Source organism: Triturus cristatus, chromosome 9, assembly GCF_964204655.1.
Source record: "Triturus cristatus chromosome 9, aTriCri1.1, whole genome shotgun sequence".
In the NCBI taxonomy this organism is placed as follows: Eukaryota; Metazoa; Chordata; class Amphibia; order Caudata; family Salamandridae; genus Triturus; species Triturus cristatus.
The window spans coordinates 910,392,254-910,408,175 of record NC_140592.1 but is presented as its reverse complement, the minus strand read 5'-3'; positions in this window follow the sequence as shown (position 1 = coordinate 910,408,175).

Sequence of the window (15,922 nt, the reverse complement as noted above, 5' to 3'; positions counted from 1 at the left end):
AATCACCTAGATAATCACAGAGTTGGGGATCTTTATCTCCTAATTTTCGCACAAAAATACCAGAGTGGGTATCTTTATACAGACACCATTCCTAAAGTTTGTCCATCACATTTTAAAGCTCTGAATGAATGTGAGCATTTGTGAAACAGGCCATGAAGATGATACAACTCACAGCTGGACACCTCCTGACACAATGCAAAAAGATATTTAAACATTTCGTCAGGATCTGTGATGATGGTCGTGTTTGAAAAGTTTGTACCCTGTGTGAATTTTCCCCATAATGGGTTAAGGCAGAGCTTGGCTGTCGTATGGTGGGCTTGACTTAGATTAACTCCAGTCTCAAGTATATACCCTTGAGAGCGTAGTAATCATCAATGTATTTTTGCATTGAGGCCTCGTTAATGCACCATTCTGGATACTCCAATGCCTCCTGCTTGTATCTGAGAAATAAGTTAATATACTCAGAAAAGAGTCGGGTTGTAGTCCCCTCAAAGAAATATATAAGGTTGTAGTAATGTGAAGATTGTCTCTCAATTTTCCCTCTTCAAGGGCTATATATAGCTCCCTTCTCTCCAACAAGGGACTGAAAGAAGAGACAAATTCTGTTACCACCTAAATTTCATCAGCAACCTAACCATATACAGCCTATGACCTAACTTTTACCATTGAGAAAGTCGCTAAAGCCACTACTGTTCCAATCAATACCTTCCATTGTACATATCACTTGGTTGCCCCAGGGTTTAAGAACTCTACAAATAAAGATGTGATGAAAATGATATTAACAAACTATTCCAGCAAATTTGTTTCCAGCATGATAGCAAACAAAATAATATATACATGCTTCTCTTGCTGAAAGCTGTGCTACTAGTGTCAGATGGATGGGGATTATGCACGATATTTGGCTCTGCAAATGACTAATAGCCCATACAACAAGTCAGTGCTTTTCATTGTGACATGCATTAGAGTGTACTGTACTTTCGAGTTTTGAAGAAGGGAGTGAAAATATCTACTGGTCAATGAGCGAGTATGCTATGATGTTTGCAGCAGTCTAAAGCTGTGCAGTAGCATATCTGATTTTAAGGTGATATGCTTTCAATCGTGTCTTCAGTGCTACGTTTATTAGTATGGGTCTGCTCCTGCACATTGTTTGCCATTTGCAGTTCATGGCTCTACAATTGTTCTCTCAAAGATTTTTAACCATATGCACTTTCAATATGTGTCATGTTAAGCAGGTCTGTCATTTGGTTATCCAGAATAATATGTATGTGCATATGTGGAATTTGTACAGTACCAGCCTCACCAAAAGTAGCAGAATGTTGTTCAGAGTCAAAGACAAGCATTCAGTTAATGGGTGATAGAAGAGGAACCTTGTTTCTGGGCAGTTAATGCATAGTGATGTAGGGTTACTTAAGGAGCTAATGAGGTGTGGCTTCAATGTTTTCCTAAATTGGAGCAGCATTAGAGCATTCTTGAAGGATACTGAGATGTTCCAATAGCTGGGTGCATAGACAGAAAAGGCCTGCCACCTTGTCTTTCTTTTATAAATGTCTTAGACTGCAATCTGATAGTGTCCTTGTTGTGGGTGTGCCGAAAACCACCAGAGATGGTGTGGCTGCCTCCAAGATTAGCGGAGAAGTGAGTTGTGAGAGCTTTGTAAATAGTGCAGCTAGTTTTGACCATGGGGCGGGCTGACAAGAGGAAACAATAAGTGTTCTAGCAGAATGGGGAGTGATGTGATCATTTATCTTCAGGCCCTGGGTAAGACAGTGTCTAGGATTCCCTTAAGGGGTGTCACAGTGGAGTGGAGGAGGCCATGGAGCAGGACATGGCCACCATTCTGATGCTACAGTATGTGGCCTTGAACAGCAGTTCAAAGGCCTCTACAGGTGATAGTAACCTTTCTGTGGTGGGATTAAGTTCTTACTCTACATGTCATATGATTTTTCCTTAAATGTTTCTAATTGTTGTGGTCACCAATGTTGCTGTCCAGATTGTGTTCTTTGAAGCAATGGCCTAGAAGGCCAGTTTATGCACAAATTGCCACACTTCTCCATGATGAATCCTGCTCCCTATAAGTAAACAGGATTTTTCTATCTGTAAAATGTTGTTTGGTTTCAGTCTGTCTAAGTAATTAGCTGGGGTCCGGTGCCTCTGATGGTTCTGAAGTCCACTGTCAGTGTCAGGAGTGCCTAGTTGCGCTGTGCATGCATGTGCTAAGAGTGTGAAGCGTTTAGTCATGCACACAATGTCACTTCCAATGTTGGTATCACCTAAGTGATGCTATTTTCCTGCACGACTACCGATGGTCAGCAAGACCCGTTAGCACTCTGTTTTTGCACTTGGGAGTGTGTTGCACAAACTTGTTTGTACTCTTGTCAGAAATAATTGTTGTCTGCAGTGTGGTACATCAGTCATCTCTATATGATGCATAATGTGTGAATGAAGAATAAGCATTGATAAAGCCAGTCTGTTCTTGTTAGGCAGGTGCAATGGATATTTTTTTATTACAACCGTATGCCACTAAATGAAAAACGTGATCACCTAAATGTGGTCGCCATATGCTTGCAATAAAACATTTTATTGAAAAAATAGACATTGCATAAATACAAAACACCAGATGCTTCCCAGAAGGCAGGTGTACTTACAACAGGTATGAAAACCTATATGATTTTTATTGGCGAAAATAGAAGATAGTATTGGCATTGAAAGGCATCACTTAAAAACACAAGGATGACAAAACATTGATAAAGAATGGAAAAAAAGCATTGCAAAAGTATTATAGCATCACGCTTGGCACTGATGTTATCTTCTTTTGAGGTGGATGTTTACATGTGGCCACACAAAATGCCGTCACTCACAGTGCAAGAGAGCCACATTGCCTCACGTTTTATGCTGTGGTGAGTTGAAGAAAAAAACTGAATGACGTTTAAATAGAATTGTCGGTGAAGATGACCGAACCAAGGCTGCTCTATGTTTGTATTTATGTATGTTTTTTATTTTATGATTTCTTGTATTACTCAAAGCAGGCGAAAGGTAAATCTAGGCAATAGGCTCATCAGAGGAAAGAAAATATAGCTAAAATTACATAGATCAAAGTTTTTCTGGAATAGAAAGGAAATTAAGAGTCTTGCATACTAAATTGAATTCGAACATGATGAGAATAAATTATATTAAAGAGTAGAGCTTTCAGGGACCCGGAAATTATCAGGCAAGTGTACTGGATTCTCAAGTTTAAGGAGTAAGACTCCAGATTAAGCACAACAAGATGATGACAGCAGGTAGTTGATGAAGGCAAAAAAGAGGAACAGAGGCATTGAAAAATACCTTTACAGTGCAGGACCGCATATACAAAAGTCCGAAGTAAAATAAGTAAAGGCATATACATTACAGGTTTACAGAGGACTTTCTTTACTAATGAAATTGGAAAGTGTAGATATGGAAGCTCATTGAAGACTACAAGAATAGAAAATGTTCTTCAAATGATTGCAATTTGAGGACAACTGCAGGTGCTCAAAACATGGCTACAGATTAATTTTGTTAACACAACACCTCATATTTCAGATTAATTTGCATGCTCAGGTTCCTCCTTATGAGGAAGCCTTAACATATTCTTAAAATCCCATTCTGTTGTAAGAAATATGGCCTCATCAGGGGTGTGGAATTTAATAAAATATCTACTTGTCCATGGGGCAGGTTGCTTCATAAATCTACTTGTACTGTAACAAAATCCACTTGTCTCTTTAGTGCCATGTAGTGCGGCAACAAATTATGGCAGCAATCTCATTATATAAGAGCTCTGATATAGCCTCTCTAATTATGCCAGGGCACATACCATACTACTGTTTGAATACTTGCAATCCCCTTATGTTGCCAAGTTTCTGCAGATCTACATACTGGGGCTGAAGGTAGTGGTAAGCAATAGTTCCAGGGTTAGAATGCCTGTTGGAGTCTGTGCAAACCTACTAACTTGCATGTTGTAAGAGTTTTCAACAACTCTTCTTAATCTTTTCCCAAACCGAAACATTTTGGAAATATACTTCTGACAATGGTAGACGTTAACCTTCTTCAAGAGCTGGGGAAAAAGTGGTTGGAGGGAAAGTGAACTTGCAAACACTCAGATTTTTACAAAGCAAATCTACAAATACATATTTTTTTCATGCTAAAATGCAGTTCACACATATTTTCTAGAATTACTATTTCTTGCCCTACTTCTGTAAATTCTTGGGAATTCACTAAAGCTGTAAAGCTGCACTTAATGCAAGGACATATACCATGGTTGCACTTCTGAGACTTTCTTTAATTGGGACCCTAATTTTGTCTGGCATTGAACATGACCTTTTGCGTTTATTAAAATTTGGTCTCTCGCTCTCTGTATCGGCTGGCTTCACTTTTTCATAAGGAGCATACTGTGGCAGTGTGTGCTTTTTGAGATCAAAAAATGTTTTGCTTTTGCCTATGTTTGTTATAATGGTGAGGGCACAGCAGCTGCCACACCAATAAGGTTTTCTAAAAATCATGCCAAAACAATTCACACATTTCAGACATACTAGCTTTGCCAATGCTTGTTTATTTGTGTTTCCCTTAATCTTATTGAAACTGGTTACACTGACTTTCTATTATGAATATTTTGGGGAAATTCTAGCATGCATCAACATATGTTAGTAAATGATGCTGGAAAAAAAGGGTACCTGAAATTTTACAGTAAATTATTGAAATGTTTTTTTTTCATGCTTTCATTATTTTATGAACATTTTATTTTTAAAGCAAAGGATCATTAATCTTGCTTTCAAGATTCTGCAAATATTTGCATCAAATCAAAGAGTATTCTAGGAGACATACATAGCCTCATATTGCGAAACATTGAAAACATGTGTACACATTTTTATACTGGAACCACTGTCAGTAGTACAGTCAGAGCTTACAACATTTAATTAGAGCGCTCACCCTAATAATAAAGGCTTTCAATTAATGAACCATGTATACTAGTTTGAACAGCATTAACCTATGTGCAAAAATATTACCTTAACTGCAGACAGTGCCCTTCCCTGATCCATAATGTGGTACTGCAAACTGGCAGCCAAAGAGTTTGTGCTGCAGGGGGTTAGGCCTACTTGTCCCAAGGACAAAATGCACATGAAAACTTGTTGCCCTTGACCCCAAACAATACATCCTGGGCATCGGGCTATAGGAATTCCTCATCCCCGGCCTCATTCTGCAAACCAATGTAGTATTTCCGCACTAAGGAGCATATTTATGAAGCAGCTGCGCCGCCCTTGCGCCACGCAGTGGAGTGCAAGGGCAACGCAAATAATAAGTAAGATTTATCAAGCCATGCAAGGCCACTTTGGGTGTGTTGCGAGGTGCGGGCGGTGAGGCCTGCAATGGTGGGAAGTGCGGCAAGGACACAAATGCATGGACACTCTGGTGTATGGGTGTAATAACCATGAAGTGTGTGCCTCAGGCCCATTTTTTTACTACTGTACCCACGTCATGGACTGGACCATGGGGAACTTGGTTGGAGGGTTTATTGTTGGATCACCCCTCCCATTTGTTACAGAGTGGGCTCACCCACTAACCAAAACATGACAGGGTGGCCCTGCGTGGCTTGATAAATCTAGAGTAACGCAACACAGTGCAAATCGATGCGTTGCGTTGCTCTGCCCCAGGGGGATGTTCCATGGGTGGAGCGTGGATGTTCGCATGCATCCACCAATAGATTATGGCACATTCCCAGATTTACCAGTACTGGTATTCAATTCAATATATTTATTAAAGATTTTGAACTCCTAGGAGGTCCACATAAAAGTACATACATATTATTACCAGTAATAAAACATAACAGAGCTCATTCCACAAACCATCATAAAATTATCAGGGACCTGCGTTAGCAAGGCCAGAATTCCTTTAAGTAAGAGCAGTCAACATTGTCAGTTATACCATACGTAAAATACTTAAAGTTTTCAACATTAAAGTTGTGTGCATAATAAAATACAAAGTGCAATTTCAGCTAGAAGATCAATTTAGAATTAGCAGCAAGAAAAAGGGAATAACAGAATACCTCCTAAAATATGCAAAGGGCAGTAAGTATCAGCCAGTTCATATTCAGAACAAAGTCCAAAATTCAACTTCAACCAAAATATTCAATTTGGGATTAGCAGGGGAAAAAGGAATAGCTAAGCATATCCAATCCGGTACAAATAGCAATTCAGTAGCAGCCAGTTCATGTGCAAAATACATCCAAAATCCCACTTCAGTTAAATTTTGAAGCTAACGACAAGAACATAGTGGGAAACAAACGTAACATATCCCTATTGTGCAATAAAGCAGTAAATAGCAACCAATACGTGTGCACAATGCTAATTGATAAAGGACAAAATACTAATACTTCGCAAGAGGATGACAGCCAAAGGGGATTAGCCCCCCAATTAAAAGAAAGTGTTAAAAATGTAATATATACACTCCTTAAAAAAATTTAAAAGTTGTACACACACTGTTTTGTTTTCTGGACAAAAGAGATAGTCTCGAGCTGATGCTACATTTTTAACACAATTTTGTAAGAACATCGGCCGAAGCCAACGATAACGACTCGAGGCCAATACTGGACAAACTAACAAAACATGGTCCAGGTTCTGATTGCTCAGCTTACAAGTTACACATTTTTCCATTATTTAAATTCTGGGACCAGTTTGCTGTTAAATCATTTAGAGGTAAGAGATTAATGCGACATAAAATAAGTAAACGTCGAATTCCGTGTTCTAAATTCCAATATAAGTATTTTTGTGCTATTCTTGGTGAGTTTCTCCTGGCTATTAGTTTTAATCTTTCTTTAGAATTGCAAAATTTAGTATTTCTATTAAAGCTAGCTTTGCCACTTAAGGTTTTTAAGAGAGATTTAAATCCTAATGATGGGAGTGTGAACACTGATTCTTCTTGTATACCAAAGTTTTTAGTGCTAATGAGAAATCATGGTAGAAAAAATGATTACCTGCCTTAACATCGAAGATTTCATGACACATGAAACCTCTTAGTGAATCTGGCTCGCTATTTTTTTAGCTGATATCCCCAGCGTATTACCCTGGATAGACCTTGGATATAGGAACTTATCAAGCTGAATTCCAATCTAATTGATGCCATTGGAACTAACGTGTTAAAATTACATATTTTACGTAGTATCTGACCTTCGATCCGATCCAGAAAACTCCAGTCTTAAACCGGGATTGATTCAATCGCGTAGAGCAGGGTTGGAGGAATTTTTGCCTTAAAAACCATTAGTAGATGTAAAAAGTGTCTTCTGCCCATAGCACTGTAAAAAAATACGCAAACCATTGGTATGAGATGTAGCTTTACAAGTGCTGTGTTCAATATGAGGTTTGTTCTTCGAACTGCCTGTTAAAAGTTTCCCTAAATAAAGGTATGAGTCTTCCACCTCCAGCTTTTCAGGACCAATTTGCCACTTAAAATTACATGATTTTCTACTTTTAGTACTTTTCATAACTAAAATGTTACTTTTAGAGACATTTATTTTAAAAAAGTGGCACACTGTATATTTTTATAGTGATAGCAGCTTTCTATTCAACCCAATAGGGTTTAGGTCCATTACTACTATATCATCTGCATATAAAAGACATGCAAAAGGTCGGGTACTTATCTTTGGAGCATCTACATCAGTTTGAGCAAAGTAATCAGGTAAATCTGCTATATACCAGTACTGGTAGATCTGGGACTGTGTCAAAATGCTAAGCCTCTCCAATGAGGCATAGTGAGGGAAATATCTTTATTTCTCCTCGTTTTTTCCTCTTTCTATGTGTGCTGCATTCTGTGGCACACATAGAAAGAGGAAACTCTCTCAGAGGATTGTTTTTGTGCAGGAAGCTATCCCTTCCTGCACAAAAAACCTCCTTTTTACATATAGTTTAATTACAAATTCTACGGCTAGAGAGACTCAAACCAAGCATTATCTTGGGTATTATCCTATTATCTCAACATTATCACATTGCTTTGTATCAGGTTTCACAACATACTGACGAACGAATATAAAGTGTTATAATCATCTCTTCTGACCATGGGTATTGTTTGTAGGAATCCTTTACAAATGCCTAACATTTCCCTCTTGTAAACTAAGTCCTCATATCCATTTGTATAAAAATACCTTGACCATTTAATTTAACATTTTTGAATGCTACAAGTAAACACCTTGATTGTCAAAGCACTTGCAAATTAGTACAGGTGTAGCTTATGTCCAATAATAGTCACAATTATTTAGCTTTTGGAAAATTCCCAAATATTCTGACTTAGAAGGGTGTAATAAAAACATGTAGTAAGTCATGTGCAATGGTTTGGAATGCCATTGGCATAGATTGGTGTGAAGGATGCTCTGAAGGAAGTGGTGCCATGTGTTTTTCATCCTCTTGAAAGTTATGTTGGTCTCCACTGTTTCTTTGGCTGATGCCCCACATTAGTAACCTTTAGAGGAGGCAATATTTATGTAGACAGATGAGGTACAGTTATGCATATTTCCAACTTTTTCTATTGGATTAAACTATGCATGCCTACTGTTAGAAATGGGGTTTTTGGTTGGCTAAGATAAATGCCAAACCAGCCAGAACCCACCTCTTTAGTCAGGGGAAACTAACTACACAAAGAAGATAACCTGTGCTCCCCCTCTGATAGATTGGCACAGAGCAGGCAGACTTATCATCCAAGGCAATGTGTAAAGTATTTGTGCAACACACACACAGTAACTCAATGAATGCACCACATAAAGACTCCACACAGGTTTTATAAAAATAGATATTTGTATTAGGTTCAAAACAAGACCAGTATGATAAAAATACGTTGGATACTTTTCAAATTATACACGTTTCAAAGATAGTACTCTTTACACTCAGGGAAACAAGATCAAAACAATAGTGATTCAATAAGTGGTTCTCAAGTTATAACGCTTCACAAATAGGCAAGGAAATCACAGTGCTAGAAATGCATTTGCTTCCTTTAGGAAGATTATGGTAATGTTCACATGGAGTGCTGGATTGAAAAACTTGTGATTGCTGCCTTTGTTGCAGTCTCACCAGACCTAAGTGATTAAAGAGAGATCCTGGCATGTGCAGGCTCTGTTACGTGCAGTGAAATAGTTATGCACAAACAGAAAATGATGAGTAACTATGAGCCAACACGCGGGCCGTAAGATCTCACATGACCTTACGGGTCCAGACCCATGGCACAGCACCTTTCGTAGTCAGAGTGGTCCTCGCGTCACTGGTAACCCTCCGTGTCGACAAAGTGGTGAAGCGCCGGGCCATGCTTGATTGCCCTCATCGGTTTGGAGCGGCTGACAAGGTAATGCTGATCTCTCCTTGCAGGCATGTAGTGCAATCGCATCATCAAGGGGAAGCTTGGTTGCTACAGAAATGTTTAAAGAGGACTTCCGTCAGGTCTGCGACACCGGCTGGGGCTCGGCAGCAGTAGTTGTAGTCAGTGCATGGTACTTAATTTTGCAGGTCACAGGACTCGAGAAAGCGCCCACTGCTTGCAAAGTTTAGTGCTGGTCTTGCGAGACAAAGTCCTTTCCTTCTACAGAGCAGTGCACTGGGAGCATGCTGTTTCTTGCAGGATGGCTCTTGTAGCAGGGGAAATACATAAAGCACAGAAACTAAGTCTTTGATGGCCCAGAGACTTCGGGAACAGCGGGCAAGCAAACAAGCGCTTGGAGAACACTTACAGTCACAAATGAAGAGCAGGCCTGCATGGCAAAGGCAGGTAGAAAAGTGGCAGTCCCTCCTGCAGCTCATCAAGCAGCAGACCAACAAAGCAGAGTAGTTAGCAAAGTGGCATTCCCTCCTGGCAGCACAGCAGTCCTTCTGGCAATGTGCAGATGTAGATCCAGCTATGTCTGGTTACAGGTCCAAAAGTGTCTGAATTTAGAGAGGTTGGAGACTCAGTACATATACCCAAAAGCACTTTTGATGTAGGGAGTGACTTCAAAAGGAACTCTCTGGAGAACACAAGGATCTCTTTCAACCCAGTCCTGTCTGCCAGGCTAACCCTAGGGGGTTAAATCCATGCTTTGCGTGAGGACAGGACACAGCCTATTTATATGTAAGTGCGAGCCACCTCTCCCCCTTTCTGCCCATCAAGACTATCAGAATACAGATGAGTCCTCATTCACACACAGCCATTCCTGTGTTTGTGGCTGTCTAGAGGTAATGTACAAAGTGTAGCTGTCACCCAGCCCAGACGTGTACTGGAGACAGGCTGTCAGGCAAAAAGAGCAGTAAGTACAGAGAAATGTACACTTTCTAAAAGTGGCATTTCTAAAACAGCAATGTTAAATCCAACTTCACCAGTTAGGAGGATTTATCATTACCATTGCAAGCATATCAAACAGAAAAAGGCTACTCCTCTCTGATCAGGAATTACAGCTTAAAAGTATATTAAAGAATGTCCAATTGTAGCCTATGAGAGGGGTAGGCTTCATGTAGTGAAAAATTAAATGGGCTGTGTGTCACTACCAGGACATGTACAACATAAAGGTACATGTCCTACCTTTTACTTACATAACTCTCTGGCTTTAGGGTTACTTAGGACCTACCTTAGGACTGACTTATATGTAATAAAAGTAGAGTTTAAGGCTTGGTAAGTAGTTTTAAATGCGAAGTTGAAGTGGCAGTAAACTGCACATACAGACACTGCAGTGACAGGCCTGAGACAGGTTTGAAAGGCTACTTCTGTTGGTGGCACAATCAGTGCTGCAGGCCACTAGCAGCATTTGAAGTACAGGCCCTGGGGTTATGGTACACCACCTTACAAGGGACTTACCAGTACAGAAAATATGCCAATCAGGTATACACTAATTTGGGCATGTTTAGGGGTGAAGCACATGCACTTTAGCAATGTTTATCAGTGGTAAAGTGCTCAGAGTCCTAGGGCCAACAAAAACAGTTCAGCATAAAGAGGAGGAGGAAGGCAAACCGTTTGGGTTGACCCGTCAGAGAGGGCCATTTTCCAACACCTACATTATGACTTTTTCAAGGAGTAAGTCAGACTTACAGCTAGGAAAAGATTTATGAATGGAGCCATTAATTTAGTTTCCTCTTTCGTCATTCATTATATAACCCTTACCTTTCTTAGCTGTGTGACTTGCTACTTAAGCTTCTTGGTATCTATTTTACAATATTAACATCAAATTGAATGTAGTCTTCAAAATACATTAATAATAAACTATTAGCAGGAATTTGCGTAGCCTACAAGTTACACCTGGTTTGAAAGATGATTTTAGTGCACTTGTCTTTTGTTGCTATGACTGCCCTTACTTAGTTTAATCAAAACTATGTCAGCTAATCATTACTGAAATCCAGAAATGTATTTTGTAATGGCCTTTTGTGGTCCAATAGTTGATATCAGTATTAGAAATATGGGCAGTATATGCCTACTTCCCCAACGTGACAGGCTGCATGATGAGTACAGGCCCCAGCAAGGCCCGCAAGTACAAAGGGTTCGCCCTTCTGCGTACAAAATACTAGAAGGAAGTTGGCACGGAAACTGCAAATACAAAGACAAAGTTTATTAACCTTCAAAGGTGGTCCTACAACCTACGCAACACTCTACAGCATTGCACAGAGTAGTACAAAGAACTTGTGCACATGGTCCCCTTTTATATACAATAGAGGGGCTCATAAGTAGGCGGATACAACACGAAGCAAGATTTGTGACCTTATATGGACATGTTCAGTGCATGATCAATATGTGTGCGGAGTTAACAGTTACTTGAAACCCGTGAAAACATATTCGAGCAAGGCCTAATTAGTGGCAGATGTGATCAGTTCTGGACATGCGCCAAACACACAAAGGGGTTATTTATAGACTGTTGCTAGGCAGATCTCAGGAGTGACTGGCGAAGAGGTAGGACTCTTCTCGTGCAAAGCACATGGTTTCATGGCCATACAAGATGGCGGACAGCTAAACATAATGGAGTCTGAACATTGGTCAATATAAAGCAGAAAACGTAACTTCAGACATGAAGAGCACATGTCTTCAGTAAATGCTTAATCATATCGCTGTTTTATTTACAACAGACGACCCTTTCAGCATTTGCTGAAGACACTCGGCTTGCTAGGATAGTCAAGATAATCATCATTTATATCGATTCTCATCATCTCAGTTATTTCTTTGCTTATGCTCTTTTGATAGGTGACATCAGCAACAGCTTTCTCATTGGGGATGCAGAGTGAAACACATAGAGTACATATCATAGGACCGCATTGAACACACATACAACACGTGAACAATATTGCTACAATAATGCATAGACCAGTAAGAACTTTCCATCCCCATGTAATAATTAAAGGTCCAAAACCATCCAGAAAAGGTCCAAGTACCATTCTCTGTATGAAGGTCAGCAGCAATTTTATGCAATTTATTAATAGCTTGATAAACTGATGGTGTATGGTCAGGGATGAACACACAACAGCTACTCCCTATAATTCTACAGGCTCCACCTCTATCTGCTAACATAACATCTAGGACCATACGATTCTGTAATGCAACAATTCTTGTGATTTGTAATTCTTCTGTAATGTTCCCGAGAGCAGCAGCAGTTTGATTCGTTACAGCCTCAACAACCCTGGTTAATCGGCGAATCTTCCTACTATTCAGGACAGCTCCAACAAAGAAAAACAGTCCTAGATTAAAATCAATATACTGTTGCAAACTAGTATCCGTCTGGTCAACATCATCAACAGATAGAGTGCGTTTATACCTATTTACAGTCACATTGTTTAATAACTTCAAGTCTTTGTGATAAGACGCAGGTGCTAAGAATACAGGGGATAATAAAAAAGCTACATAGCATACCCCGGACCATCCGGCAGGCAAACGATCGTAACCTTTATTGCCGCACACAAAATATGTATTGTGGGAGGCCAGAAAGGTACTGTTATTTAATCCGTCTATATTTAGCACAACAATGCAGTCACTAACACCAACAGGAATATAACCAACACTTTAGATACACAAGTCTGCTTGGGCTTGTGCCACTGAAATTACGAATTTCTCATTTCTATTAGTGTCTCTAGTGTTCGTGAACTTATAGGGAATTGATTCATTGTCTGGTCGGTATTCTCCCCATTCCCATATTGTTCCATTGGCTTGTGGATAGCCTTCTTTATCTTGATGACACTCTTTGTTAAGTCTGAAGAGTAATCGTCCCACTGTAGGTTTTCGTGTGGCAAAAAGCAAAGTATACCATGCCCTACAAGAGCCATTATGCGAGAAGGGGAGAGGTATAAATGGTGTTCCCCCTTTCTTCTGATGGGCTGGCATCATGCCACATATCCAACAGTTTGTAGCATTTGTAGCAACATGGGTATGATGCAGCATCTGGATAAAAGTATTATTCAGATAAGACTGGCGATGCTTCAATTCCTGGTATGGAAGGGTGTAGAAATAGTGCTCCTTGGGTGGGCACTGGAGTAGACACAACAAACAACTCACGGGCAGGAATTGCATCCTCTACAAACCACGTGGTTGTAGCAGCAATTGCTATAGCAGCAACGAAACCTATCGCACAGAAAATTTTCTTCATCTCCATTTTCAAAACAAATATCAATATCTTCCTGAAACTTAGAAAAGGTTGTCAGAACTCTTCCCCCTAGGCAGCGGTTGATTTCTTCACCATCGGGCCAAGACGGGTGTCACTACACTAATGCAGGGCTGATCCCCCCCCTTGCCTCATTGGCTCTCCGTTTCACCAACTTAGGGGCCGCTCTGACAACGTATGGCGATACTCAGAAATTCACTTCCTCGGTCTGAGGTGATATCTTCTTACTCCAGGGGTCGATTGGTCCGGGAAGAGCTCCTCAGCGTCGTCCAGGTCCACAGCACGGCCTTTCTTCGCAGTCAGGATTTCTCAATGGTCGGTCAGTACAGCAGGTTCCACCAATCCGGGTGGCACTCTACGACAATGTATGGAGTGAATCCAATTTTTCCGGTTAGAGACCCGGACAGCCGTTCTCGTCGCAAGCAAAACCTGCTCAGGACCGCACCATCTTGGTTCTAAGCTGCTCGTCCTTTCAAAGGCTTTTATCAAGACAAAATCGCCGGGCCGAAGATCGTGGCCCTCACCTGTGGACTGGTCAGGGAGTGCTTCTCGAACCTGTTGATGAATAGAGACCAACTTATCAGTTAACTGTGCCAAATAATCACTCATCATTACACAAGGTACATCATACACTGACTTCGGTTTTGGTGGACCCCAAATATTAATCGGACGTATAAACACGATCTCATATGGCGTGAGACCGGTTCGAGAATGTGGCACTGATCTGATTTACAATAATGCCAGGGGTAAAGCATCTGGCCAAGTCAGGGAAGTGGAAGCTTGTATCTTCGCTAATTTAAGTTTCAAAGTCCCATTATACTTCTCAACCAATCCCGCAGACTGAGGGTGAAACACTGCATGGAATTTCTGCGTAATTCCTAATCCTTTCAGGACATACTTGATAACATCCGCTATAAAATGAGGTCCGTTATCACTCCACATCAATCTGCAAACACCATATCGAGGGAAGAACTCCTTCAATAACACCTTAGCTGTAGTAATTGCAGTATTGTCTTTCGTAGGGTATGCCTCAATCCATTTGCTGAAGGCACAAACCACTACTAGAACATACTTCAGATTATTACAGCGTTCAAGCTGAATATAATCCATTTGCAAAACTTCAAAAGGTGCAGTGGGTGTTGCAAATCCTCCTGCTGGAGTTCGTGTCCCTTTTCCTGGATTGTACTTTAGGCAAATCATGCAAGTTTGCACCACTCTCTTTGCCGTGCTAGCAATCTCTGGATGCTCCCAAACTTGGGTGAGCAATTTTACAATTGCGGAAGCTCCAACATGTGCTAGCCCATGTGCCATCTGAACCATAGGTTGTACAAAAGCTATGGGTAACTTCCATTTATCCATCTGCTTATTTCTCCAACAACCTTCATCATCCAATTCTCCGTCATTAGACCATTGCTCCCGTTCTTTATCGGAAGCTGTCCTCTGTATCTCTAACACTTCTCTCCTAGCATCGTGCCATCTTTCTGCCTGCGACTTCACAACATACATTGCAGTGGAGTCAGGCCGCATCGCAGTGTCTCGTGCTACTCGATCTGCCAGAGCATTCCCTTCTCCCACTCTATCTATCACCTTCTTATGTGCACTGCATTTAACTATGGCAATCTTCTTTGGATATGTTAATGCAGTCAAGAGGTTGTGGACTAACTCTCCATGCATTATCTGTGCTCCATGTGACGTTAGAAACCCTCTCTCCTTCCAGAGCAACCCAAAGTCATGCGCTACCCCGAAGGCATAGCGGCTAGCCGTATAGACATTTACACACAATCCTGCACTAAGCTCACATGCTCGTGTTAAAGCTATCAGTTCCGCTGCTTGAGCTGATTTCTGCGGTATGCGTGCTGTCTCCACTATTGTTTGTAGCGTGGTGATTGCATATGCTGCTGAAGTCGTACCATCTGGTAGCTTCAGGCACGACCCATCTACCCACAATTCTCCATCTACATCTGTAAAGGGCGTATCCTGGAGATCAATACGACCCTTTGTCTGTTCCTCAGTTACGAAAATGCAATCATGTGTTTCCTGTGCCTCAGACTGAGTCTCCGGAAACGGCAATAATGTGGCCGGATTTAGTGTTGCGCATCTCTTCAATGTGATATGAGGAGCCAACAACGTTTGTTCATATCCTGTTAGACGAGCACTAGTTAAGTGCTGCGTCTTTGTCTGATTCAGCAGAGCATCAACAGCATGGGGGGCCAGCACCAATAGCTTATGAGATAACACAATTCCTTCACTTTGGCGTATTGACACAGCTGTCGCCGCAACCAAGCGAAAACACCCAGGCAGTGCTCGGGCGACAGGATCAAGTACTGC